This window comes from Nannospalax galili, unplaced genomic scaffold, assembly GCF_000622305.1.
Source record: "Nannospalax galili isolate Female #2095 unplaced genomic scaffold, S.galili_v1.0 scaffold167, whole genome shotgun sequence".
NCBI lineage: Eukaryota > Metazoa > Chordata > Mammalia > Rodentia > Spalacidae > Nannospalax > Nannospalax galili.
Genome location: NW_008358534.1, coordinates 888,377 through 902,201, shown reverse-complemented (window position 1 = coordinate 902,201; position 13,825 = coordinate 888,377). Strand labels below are relative to the sequence as shown.

General features: G+C 32.9%; 1 pseudogene; it reads left to right on the top strand.

Moving 5' to 3' along the window:
* The first annotated feature begins 6,507 nt into the window (after positions 1 to 6,507).
* Positions 6,508 to 13,825, top strand: part of LOC103724676 — an 11,552-nt pseudogene continuing 4,234 nt past the window's right edge.

The following is a 13,825-nucleotide window of genomic DNA, read 5'->3' as shown; positions in this document are numbered from 1 at the left end:
TAGAACTGAAGAGAATTGGGGTACACTAATCAGAATGCATAGGTTGTATATATCCATCTCCTAAGCTCCTTCTACTTCACCTCCATGGGGACACAAATTTGAATTGATAGGCCTTAAATGTGTGTGCGTGTGTGTGTGTGTGTGTGTATGTATATATGTATAATAGAGTACATTAAATGGGCTGGGAACAGTAAACTGAGTTGTAGATATGGGACAGGTTTGAAACATTATTAAATTATGTTGAATTAAAGTTTTAAAAATTATTTTAAATTTTTAAAATGAAACTAGTACAAGTCTTAGGAGAAAAAATAGAGGGAAATTGTTCCTAACAGTGTTTTCTTGTATATGACAAAAATATACCAAGCAACAAAAATATATTGGACAAGTAAGGCTGTGTAAGTCTTGAAACCTTTGCTGTAAGTCCAAGGAAACAATCAATAGAGTGAAAAGTCAACCTATGAAATAGAAAAAAGAATACAAGCACAAACAAGAGCACAAGCTCCAAAAGATCTAAGAAACTTAAAATTTAGTACAGTTAAAACTCCTGATCATACTGTAGAAAAATGGAGAAAGGACTACAAACATTTTTTTCAAAATAATACATATGAATAATGAATAAGTTTATGAAAAAATGTTCACAAACAGTGATTATTAGAGAAATACAAGCCAAATCCACAATTGTATACCATTTCACAACTTTCTGTTGGCTATTACCAGAAAACAAAGACATGGTTAGTAGGATGATTAGAGTCACTGTCCAATATTTGTAGGAATGCAGAAATAATTCTGGTGTTATTAAAGTATTTTCAATGCTCCTCAAGAAATTATATGTATTCATGGTATCATTGAACAACCATACGTCTGAGCATGTTTTCAAAGTAATTAAAATCCAGGTACAGAAGAGGTAATAATATTCCCACATTCACTGAAGTATTGTTCTCAATAGCCAAGATATACAAAATAGGGAAACAAAATAACATTGTCCAGCTGACAATAGAATAAAGAACAAGTGGCATGTGTGATCAACTGACTATCATGCAACATAAAGAGTGAAATCTTCACCATAATACAATATGGATAAATCTTAAAATCATGATTATAGGCAAAGTAAGCTGATCAACCCAAGATTAATACTGCATGTTTTCTGTAGCATTTGTTATTTGAACTAATCAAATTCATAGAAGAGTAGAATGGTACTCAAGGCATTAGTACAGAGGATATCAAGGTGTTATTAATGATGGAACATTTCAATTAAGATGAAAAATTCCAGATACCTCCTGCATAATATTATCTCTTAGTGAAGAGTATTGTGCTGCACAATTTAGAAATTTAAGGGATGTATTTTATATTAAATACCCCTTCCACAATAAAATTAAATTGGAAAAAGAAAATTAGCAAGCTATGTCATCTTATGTGGAAAGAAAATTAAAAAAAAAAAACTAGGTGAAAACAAAGCAAAATATAAGCAAACCAAACCCAGTAATACACAGAATTGAATGTACATCATGACAAGTATGGTTTATCATAGTAAAGCACAGGTAATTTCATGTTAAGTAGTCAATAAATGTAATTAACATGATATAGGATGAATGTTCATGTCTCTTTAAATGTTATGTTCAGAGATTTTAGCCCCCAATGTCACTGAATTTAGTGGAAAGGCTTTGTATTGTAATTAAGTTTAGATGTGTTCATGAAAGCGGGACCTCATAATGGGAACATTATCCTTTTCAGAATAAGAAGCAAGATCTTCCTGCCCTTTAAGTACATATCAAAAAGGTCCTTTTCTGTTTCTTTGTTTGTTTTTGTTTTTGAGACAGGGCTTCTCTTCAGCCCCAGTTCACCTAGACGTTGTTATGTAGACCAGGCTAGCCCCAGTCTCCCAAAGATTTGCCTGCCTCTGCCTCCAGAGTGCTGGGACTAAAGGCATTTGTCACCCATGCTTGTCAAGAAAGTCATGTTCTTATGTCAGAAAGAAACATTCATAGATAGATAGGGAGAGACAGATCAATAACCATAACAATATGTACACATAATACGAACAAAGAATTGAAATTTTGTAGGGCAGCAAAGGGGACTAATAGGATGAATAGTGGGAGAAAGGGGAAAGTATTGGGGAAGAGGAAACAAATCCATAATATGTTACAGACTTAGATGAAATGTACCTATAAGCTCTTGTGCGGCACTCAACAAAAAATATAACTGGATTTAAAGCCTGCTTTACAATATGGAGTCCCCAACTGACACTGTTATCAGTTGTAGCTAGACATGTGACAGACCTACTAGGAGAACCTTTTACTATTATTATGCAGAACATAAATAGTATTAAAATGACTCTTAATGTTTTATTGTTAAACCCATAGATAAGTGCATATCTCAATTCTCATCAGAGGAATTTATTCTTGCCCCAGATGGTGATTAACACAAATACCCACAACTAGTCAATGTGAAGAGAATGAGACTGGACTGCTGAACCCTAAAGGAGGAGCCTACCCTATATCACAACCTCTCAACTAAGGGCTCAGACATCATTGTGGAACAGGGGACAGAAGATTTTAAATAGTTAGAGGTGGTAGATGAATAGAAGGAAGCTGTGTTGTCTGGATATCACAGGTAGTTGCATATTTGAACCCACAACACTTACAGCAACATGCAAGACCTGTGAATAACAAAGTCATACAGGGGTCCAGAATGGATGAGGGTGGTGGGCAGGAAACCCCAGTCCTAGCTGAAAATCGATTGGCAATTGATAGCTACTGAGAGGAGAGTAGTTTTCCTTGCTGATGTGACCCCTGGTAGTTTGACGAGAATTTTAAGAGCCTATCTAATCTAATCTGTCTGTTTCAAAAGCTCTCAGGTGTGGTTGTAACCCTTAGAATCTGGACAACCTACCAGGGGTCACATCAGCAAGGAAAACTAACACTCCTTCTCCTAGTAGCTATCAATTGCCAATACATCTCTGTAAGTAAACTCGGTAAATCCTTTGGCTCCCTAGGAAAACTTTAATCAAATATTGGTTTGACATTAGATCCTTAGAAGGGGATAAACATTGTTTAGTACCACAGGAAAAGAATTCTCACAACATATGGAAAATTTATTTGTTAATGTTATTATGCCTCATAATTATAAAAAAAGAAAATGAGAATGTAAAACATGTTAAAATTATTTTTCTGTATGAAACAGTATATTTTAAAATGAAATGGAGATCTTTTGACTGCTTAGTCACCTCACCTACTAGCCTGCCAGCTTGCCAACCTGCCAGTCCATCCTTCCTACTCACTCTCAAGGTTCTTGTAATAATTCAACTGTAAACCTAAAAATTTACAGCCAATTTTGAAAGAGATGCATCCTACCTCAGGAAACCGTTATTGAATATATCAACTGTAATGAAATGCTTCTTCTAATCATGTGGTTATTAAATAATTTTTAAAAGTGTATGGGCATGGAGATATTTTCAAAAACAGACAAAAAATGAGAAAACCTAAGCAAGTGATGAAGGTCTACATGTTTGTTATGATATATAAAAGATGAAACAAAATAATATACACATAATCTTAAAATTTCTAAGGTCATAGATTATTCAACTAATTTAAGAAACAAAATATATGTCTAGTCAAGGTTTATCTAGAACATTTGTTTTTTTTTTAACCCGAGCTTTATCTACATACTATATGGTAAATAAAAGTACCAGACTCATTGAATTAACCTTCTTGAATGTTTAACAGCTATACTTTGAGGCCTATACTAATCTGTTCAGAGAGACTTAAAGGACAGCATTTTCTCCTTGCCCTCCAAGGTCGATTAGGTTCCAGGGGACTACAGAACATCTATGAAAATGTCTTGTAAATGTGGTGAGTCACCTGTCCTCTTATTCAGTGAGGCCATGGAGACCCCAACAGATGGGCCTGAACCAGTGTCCAGTCTACAAAGAGGAGGGTCAACACAGTGGAAGCATTTCAAACTCCATGCTTCCAGGTGAAGCCAGACATGGTTGAGCAGGACCTTTGACTTGTCTTCACAGAGATGGAACTGGTAAAACAAAGGAGCCAAGAGCTCTGCCTAAGCCCATGTGACCCCTCGGGAACAGATCCTCAAATGACCTTAATAGTAAAAGCAATGGCTTTATTTGGGCCAACTATATGGTCTTAAGCACCTTAAAGGAAAGTATAACCAAAGAGTAAAGTGGACCAATATAAATTGGGTCCATTCTTCAGTTCTTTTATGAATGAGAATAAGAGCCCTCTAATGGGCCCTTCCCTCTCACCCCCGTTTCAGTACAGGTCAAAACTATGGACATATATTGTCTTACTTTAAGAGATAAAATGAACTACAGTAACAACATATGAAGGTGCTTTGCAGACCATGACAGACTGGCACCGTCCTTTGAAATATTCTGAAAAAAAAATCATTTTGTACCCTTTGTATGTTCAGAATGTAATTATCAGAAACCCTAAATAAAATAAAATAAAATAAAATAAAATAAATAAACCAGTTCCCAATAACATACTTGTGGATTTTAAAGCATTAAATTGAAAAAGAAGCATTTAATACTTGCTTATACTTAATGATTACTTGTATTTAATTTACTTACTCTAAATTTTTCATATTTATCAAGAATCTATTTCTTATGTAGATTAAGCCAACCAGCCACAAGAGGGCATTGAGCTGAAAGATTTGACTATACAAAAGATGTTGTTTGAGTGAGAATATCCCCTCTAAGCTTCAAGTATTTGAACACATTGTCCTGAGTTGGTGGCATTGTTTTGAGAGGTTTAGGTGGTGTAACCCTGCTGGATCAAGCACCAGGGGTGCATTTTAGCCTTGCCTAATTTCTTTTCTCTCTGCTTCCTGTCTGTACTTGAAGATCTGAGTGTTCAGAGCTCCACTCCTGCTACCTCCTGCCATGCTTCCCCACAATAATGGGCTGTAATCTCTCTGGAACCATAAACACAATAAACTCTTCTTCCATAAAAAGAAAGAAAAGAAAATATTACTTAATTCCATTGCAATAATAAAAATGCATGATAAAACGAAAAACAAGACCTATGCTAATAGAGGACATGAAGTCTTTGGCATAGTAAGGAGGTGGTGGTGTTGGGAGAGAGGGTGTGAATATGATCAAAACACACTGCATACAATTCTTGAATCAATAATTTTAAAAATAAAAGAATAAGAAATTACTTCTCTGAAGGGTAGGGTAGGAGCAACTAGTGATAACCAGAAAGGGGTCAACACAAATTTGTTTTAAGAAAGAACTTAATCAAGCACTTTGATTGATCTCTAAAGAGAATGACTTGCCTGATGAATTAATGAGCAGATGGATTAAATGATCTCAAAATCCCTTCAAGTCTCAGGATTGATGATTTATGATCTTCCAATCCATGTCTAACTTAAGCAAAGTGAATCACTCTTAATGTGGTATAAATAGGCTTTTGATATTTTCCATACATATTTACATAAGTTATTTATTCATGATTATATAATTAGTCATTCTCATATATATATATATATATATATATATATGTATGTATCCAAAAGACATAAACCACAGAAAACTAGAGTTGAAACCATTCTTAATGATGTAACACATAATATATTCTCCTATGTTTAGATAAATTACATTCTTATCATTGAATTTAAGCATTCTTTGGGTATTCAGTTTAATAGTTACTAAATGAGTGTATCATTTTCAAATAGAAAATGAAGCTAAAGGAAATGTAAATTGATGTTATTATTGAATATATAATAATGTGCTAAGTGAAAAGACATACTTTACCATTTTTGAAGCTGGGAATCCAAACTCTTTATTAGAGGTCCTGGCAATGGAATGGCTGTGTCACAGCACATCAGACTCCATCATGATGGGAACACACGCCAGAGTTTGGGATCATATGACAAGAGAGGAACATAAAGATTGGGAAGGACCAAACTTGTTCAAATTAGAATAACCCATTTTCAGAAGGCCCACCTCGTTTTGTGGGATCAGCTTTTATTCTTTTTGGAGGCAGTACTCATAATAGACCCTGCTGCACACAGCAAAGCTGGATGGGCTAAGCCACATAAACCCTTTGAAAGTAAAGTCCCAGAAGTTAGACTTGGAACTACTGGATTTGGATATTGTCCTGAAGGTTTTCAGTCTTGTTTTTGTCCAGTAGTTTGTCAGATTGCCCCCATTCCTAACTTTTGATATAGGATTGTGTATTCAGTTCCATTCTATGTTGGAAGTATGTAATTTTTCTTTTGATTTTACAAAGTTTTAAACATAAGAGATTGCCTTGAGTCTCAGAAAAGACTTTTTTTTAGTCAACTTTTGAATGAGATTGGAAACTGGTAAAGACTATGGGAATTTTGAAAGGGGGACTCAATGCAGTTTGCTCTATGATATAGTCTTGAGCCTTTGGGGTTCAAGGAGTGGTATTGCTGGTTTGAATGAGAATGACCTCCATAGGCTCCAATTATTTGGACATTTTGTACTCAATTGGTGGTGCTGTTTGAGAGCTTATAGGTGGTATGGCCTTGATAGAGGATGTTCGTCATGGGAGTGGGCTTTCAGGCTTCTTAAGCCTTGAAAAATTTACAGTATTTATCTGTTTTCTGTGCCTGCTTGAAGATGTGATCATTCATGTTTCTGCTCTGTCCACATCTGCCACCATGCTTTCCCTGTCATTGCTGTCTTCCTCTGGAACGGTAAGTTCAAATAAACTCTTCTCTCTGTAAGTTGCCTTGGTCATGGTGTTTTATCATAACAACAGAACAGTAAGTAATACAGAGTCTGTCTCTTAAATGTGTTAATGTTCCACATATCACTACACTTAGGAGCTCACATTCAGCACATGGACTCAATATTATCCTTTATTTATTTATTTATTTATTTATTTATTTATTTATTTAAATATTTTTGAGACAAGTTCTCCACTGCAGCTCCAGTTGTACTGGAACTTCTTAAAGATGTTTATCATCACACCCTGCTAGCACATGAAATCTTCAGAAAAGGACAAAAATCATGCATAAACCAAAACAACAACTAATAAATTTTTTATTAAAGTCCTTAGAGTCTCAATGATGGGCACAATTAACAATACCTAACATCGACAGAAAGAATTGATAAAACTACATATTTTTCTTATGTGACAACTGTGAAATCAATATATTAGTTTAATGAATTTCAGTAAATATTTCCATGACTATCATATTAATAATTGTTTCAGTTAATGTAACTCAGATTAAGATTTTTATCATCACAAATAGTTATTTTCCTTTTAAAATTTTAATAAGGAATAAAAGGCAATAAAAAAATTTAAATTGCTGATTAAATCTGGTATTTTCCTCATAAAATCTATATAAATGTGAAATAAGATCATGGTTTAATGCATCTAATTACTTTTGTATAGTTTATATACACAAATAAAAAGAACACAATTGATCAATTTTGAAATGATTTATGATAGATCAGAAATTACATTGTTCCTCAGGAAAAGCAATAGTTGAGTAATTAAGATTTTTAAATTTTGCTAACTCTGTGATCATTAACAGATTGTTTTGCATGCTGACTAATGTAAAATGCTACTTTGGAAATAATAAAAATGTTCATACCAATCTCTTGCCAGAAATATAAGACCAAGTTCTGAGGAAAGGATAAAAATACATCATTGAATTTTGGATGAGGGACTTAAAATGATTCAGGATAAGAGCTTTATCTAAACCATATGAGGTTCAACATCACATGCTTCCTCTCATTGTGCTATAACACATTTTTTATTCCAATTACCACTTTGTCTATAATACAGGGTGGACAAAATATCACTTGGTGAATATTAAGCAGGGTACAAATCATTTACAGCATTTTGTTATGAAATCATCACAATGGCCCTATAAATTGTTATCTATAATTTTACCTGAAAAATCTAAGAATAATCTGTTTGACAAATTAATATCAACAACTATAATACCCATTCTGTTTCTATGACATCACACTACTTTTGTGCTCTCACTTCTAGTATTTTGTCATTTTTTTTTACCTAAAATGAAGCAAACATCAATTTAGCATATAGTGATACTGTGCAGATCAATAGTAATATTGTTTAAATCATTAAAGGTTGATTTAGTGCTTTGATGTGAATACTGAGTAAAACTAGAAGTTTAATTTCTTAGTCACTTATTCTTATCTCTCAGATCTTTCATCGATTTCTATAGATATGGAGCCCAAGATTTCTCTCTTTCTCTCTTTCTCTCTCTCTCTCTCTCTCTCCCTCCCTCCCTCCCTCCCTCTCTCTCTCTTCTCCCTCTCTTTCTCTCAATGTTTTATGTTTGTGTCTTGTGTCTTCTGTATACGTGTATAGCAAAAGTGTAATTTTTTTCCTAAATTAGGTTTTGAAATAGTTGGTTTTATTATTACATAAAGTAACAAAATCTACATTATCAGTGTTTATCTCTGGAAAAGAGAAAGTTCAAATATTTATTTCTGAAAAAAAAACTGTTCCATACACTTTATCAATATCAATTTTCTGAAAAATAAAAAAGATCATTAAGTGTCCATTCTATGAAGCAGAAATACATACCCAATTGTGTGAATAATTCAAAGTGCAATTTCAAACAAGTATTTCTACTCAAATTGAAAATTGAATGAAGTTCTAAAATCTATTTGAAAGAAGAAATTATGGTCAGTGTAGTAGCAAATGAAATTTAAAGCGTTTGGCTGGAAATCAATAAAATTTTTTCTAGATGGTTTTTTATTAAATGGTATCTGAGTGCGAAACATAAATATTGTACTTAAGTAAGGAATTGTATAGTATTTTCAAAGCTCAAAATTATTCTGCATACTCTTTTATGATAACGTGGAAACAGTGAAAATATGAAGGTCATCTGGTGGGAGAATTATTCTCACCATTAATCATATCCATTCTTCATCCTTTACCAATATAAATGACATCATAATGGTTATATTTTTAAAGACCTGGTAATAAGCTAAATTATATATAGAAAGTACAAATATATTAATTATATAGATTAATAAAGCCAAGAGACTATACATATGAACCTGCTGTCTAGAAACAGCTTCATCAAAATATTCTTTTTGTGAATTTCTCACTTTCTTCCTATTTAATTCCTTTGTCAAAAGAAAATAATACCCTGATTCTCAGCAACATTGTTTGTCTTTAGGAAATAGAATAATGCACTATACACTACTGTGCTTTCCTTCTCTTGCTAATGTTTGAGATTTGCCCGTATGATTCCTCTTTTAACATAAGATGCCCCTAATATTATGTAATACCATGTTCTGTTAAACATGCCAATGAACATTTATCTTATCCATTGTTTTTAAAAATTAACACACAAAGTTATACATTTCATTATTGCATCTTCCTACATACTGGTTTTTTGTTTAGCTCCCCCCCCCCCTGCTTACCCATTTTCCTACAACTGCTAATTTTGCCCTCTACTCACATTAGTCCTCTTTTACTTTTGGATCACACATATTCCATTGCTCTTTTCCCTATTTTCCCTAAAATCTCTTATTTCTAAAGGATTCTTAAGAAGAAGAAGAAGAAGAAGAAGAAGAAGAAGAAGAAGAAGAAGAAGAAGAAGAAGAAGAAGAAGAAGAAGAACTAAAACAGAATTAGCATATGGCCCCTTTCTAACACTCTTGTATATATACCCAGAGGACTCTAAATCCTAGCCAGGATATGTGGATGTGGGAGAACCCACAGTATTTAACTTTCAGAGTATGGGTTACCTCATTTAAAATAATAATCCATTTTCCTAAAATATCTTGATTTTAATTTTTATGTATATGTATACATGTGGGTGTAAGTATAGGTAAATATAGGCATCTATTTTACTAATTATTTGGTCTTTAAAGTGTGTTTCCAATTGTGCAGCTGTAGATTTTTGTTTTCATGTGTCTTTGTCATCATTGGAGCTTAGTTATGTTATACATAAAAATATAGTGTTTAGGATAGTGTATGTAACTGCTCATCTTTATTAGGCACCAACAGTAGTTTCAAAGTATTTTAGCAATGTATCTCCTCATAAATTATATTGGATCTTCTTGTAAAAAATGGAAATTGACAGAAAGCTCCAAAGCTAGTTAATATGCAGAGAATAAGAGCCTGTGGAAGGCTCAGCCCTACATGGGACATCTATATCATATCCTTGCCACCAAAAACTCAGGGATCCTTGTAAAAGAGGGAGCAGAAAACTTTAAGAGCCAGAGGTGGTCGGTAAATACAATGAGAACATGTTGTCAGGACAGAACAGGGCACTTGCACATGCAAACTCACAGTGCTTCTGACAGCATTCATGAGACCGGCATAATCCCAAGCTAGACATTCCAGCACGGATGGGGGAAAGTGGGCAAGAAGCCCCAGCCTAGCTACTCGAGGACCTATTGGCAATTAAAAGTTGCTGGGAGAAGGGAGAGTCACTTTTCTTTAAGGGTCATACTGGATAGTTTGACCAGACTCCAGGGGTGGACTCACACCCGAGAGAATTTAGCATTTGAGGAACACAAAATAGACTTGATAGGCCTTTTCAAGGTGGATGACTGGAAGTCAGTGGGTTTAATCAGGTTGGATTAAGGGGGAGGTGGTCTGAGTATGATCAAAATACATTATATGAAATTTTCAACCAAATATTGACAAAAAGAACATAAAAAACTTTCAAATATTTATAGCTAATAAAACTAAAATCATTTTGCTTTCTCTTTTGGATTCGTTGGCTATTGTCTACAGCACAAATAATATTCAAGTAATGAGGAATTTGAACAGTGTACCAGTGGTGAAATGTAGAATGACACAATATTTTTCTGTATGAATCCTTCATCTTTATCACTAGTTTATATGTGCTTAATGTTCTTACACTTTCAAGTATGTAACAACCTAAAAAATTCTTATAAATATTTCACATATGATAAAAATGAACTGATGTTTTATTAACCATAATACAATATACTTGGAGTGAGACATAACTTAGTAACACAAATGACACTGCCGGTTCTTTCTCTTTTTTCAGCCTATGTCCTTGGCTAATCTATTTAGTATTTTAGATATTTTCTTCATTCGTAAACTGATAAATATTTCTGTCTAACAGTTAAATATAAGTATGAATATAAAATAATTTATAATGTTAGAAAAAATAACTGGTTAAAATATATATTTTCAACTTCATTATATTTTATATTTTTTCCACTATCTTTGGGGACAGCATAATGTATAAAAGAGTTTTGAGGTCATTACTTATAACAGTACATTTTACTTTCTCTGTTGATTGAGCTATTGTCTCAGTCCCAAGTTTTTTCCATTTTTAATTATAGATTATTTTGTGTACACTCATGTATAATTTTGTATTTGAAATTCAAATTTTCACTCAACTTTCATATATATATATATATATATATATACATTTATACATGTACAGAAACACATTAGTGCACATATATGGCTTGACCAATAGTAAATATGGTGTTTTAAGTATTGATTACTGTTTTACAAAATTCTCTGAAATTTATTTATACTTTTGTTCAAAATAATAAATACAGTCTAATTTTCATTCATGATACAAAGTCTCAATAAACTGGAAATAGTGAACATCATCAATTTGTTTAAAAAAATGGATGACATAAAACCTATAACTGACATAATATTTTATGAGAACAATCTAGAATTTTAATCGTTATTATCTTGTTAAAGACACGGACATTTACTTTTACCACTTTTTCACAGACATTATTCTAGAAGTTGTAAGTAATGGAGGTAGAAAATAAAAGAAAATGTATACTGACTGGAAAGGAATACTTTTTTTTATTTACAAGTGACATGCATATGTCGAGAAAGGAAAAAAAATTGAAGGATTTGAGAAAAAAACTTCTGAAATTAATGAGTAACAGCATAAAGGTTTATAGATGTATGTTTAATATACAAAATTAATTCATTATTTTTGTGTTAACAATGGACAAATGAAACTCAAAAGGAAAATTCATACCATTTGTATCAGTTATGTCGGTTTAAAATAAAATATATTAGTATAAATAAAATATAAAGGTCCCATATGAGGACACAATATAAAATGCCATTGATTTTTCTCAAGAAGGAACTAAATGGAAAGTATTCTATGCTCATGAAATAAGAGACACAATACCGTTATGAAATTAGTGCTTCCTAAATTGATGTATAAATTCAATCCAATCCTAGTAAAATCGCTGTAATTTATTGTTTATATATCAATAAACTTAAGTTTAAATGGAGAGAAAGTACCCATAGTACCCAATGCAATACTGAAAGCTAAGAATTAGGCTGGGACATTGATGTCACTTGATTTTAGGATTCACTCTAAAGCTTTAGTAATTCAGATTATGTGTTGCTGGCAAAAGATAAGACAAATAGGTCAGTGGAATGGAATAAAGAACCCAGATGTATATGTGCAGAAAGAACATTAACTGATTTTTAGCAGAGTAACAAGGTCCTAGGATAGAGAAATGATAGCATTAAGCAAATGGTAGTGTAACAAATATCTATCTGTTTGTAGAAAGATATATCTGAATAGAAAATTCATGCATTTCAGATTAGTTAAGTAAAATCATCCATAAACAGTAACATGTAGTTTTATAACCATAAACGTTCTCAAACATAACAGTAGAGAAAATCAAGACGTCACTAAATGTGGCAATGCCTTTTAAAGTAAATCACACTCATAATCAGTGAGGAAAAAGTGGATAAAATGGATTTAAACTTCAAAGTACAGTCAAGAATATAAAAAAATACTTCAGAATGGGAACATTTTGCTAAAAGATATATCAATATTATATATTAATATTTAATAAGAACCTCAAACTCAATAGGAATACAACAGCCCCATTTAGACATGAGATGAAATTATTAAAAGACACCTTACTAAACAGGAAATGCAAATGGAAGTAAGTACATGGAAATTTCAAGATAAAATTAACAATTACATTTTGTTGTAGAAAACTACCTCTGACAGACAGATGCCATCTTTCTAAGCTTGGTTGTGCCTGCTTGCCTAAGTTCGGACTTATGGGTGGGAGGGTACCCACATTTCTGTACGTACCATCCTCACCCATTACTCTGTAACTAAGCCTAATATATTCACTGGTTTCCCGGACTTCAATTTGGTGAAATTGCTCCTCAGTTTATCTTAGGACTAAGGAAGGAGGAGTGAATGTTACTTAAACCCCTTTAGAAGAAATTTTTGCATCGCATATCCTTATAAATTATTTGAAAGTTAAAAATACAAAACTCTGACATCAATTGCAGTAATAGGAAGTCTCATTCACTGGTGGGGAAAAATTGTATACCTTCTTTGAAAGATATGATAGTAAGTTATTCAAAAACGAAATGTATATTTATGATTTTGTCTAGCAATCACATTCCTTAGAATTTACCTAAATAATCCAATGTCATACCCACATTAAAATCTCAAAATTGCAGCTGGAGAGATGGCTTGGCGGATGAGAGCACTGACTTCTCTTACAGAGGACCTGGGTTCGATTCCTAACACCCACATGGAGCCTAACAGTGGTCCATAACTCTAGTCCCAGGGGAATCCAATGCCTTCTGACCTCCGAGGCACTGCACAACACAGGTGCACTTACACACGTACAGGAAGTACACTCATACACACAAAATAAAAATAAATTTTTAAAAATCTTCTCAAAATTGTTTAGAACAGTTTTATTCATAATTGACAAAACTTGAAATAGACCTACATGTCCCCTAATTCCTGAATGGATTTTAATACCTTCAGAAAAGTTGAATATTATTCAGTATTAAAACAAAAGACATGGAGGAAATTTAAGTTCAACTAAATAGTG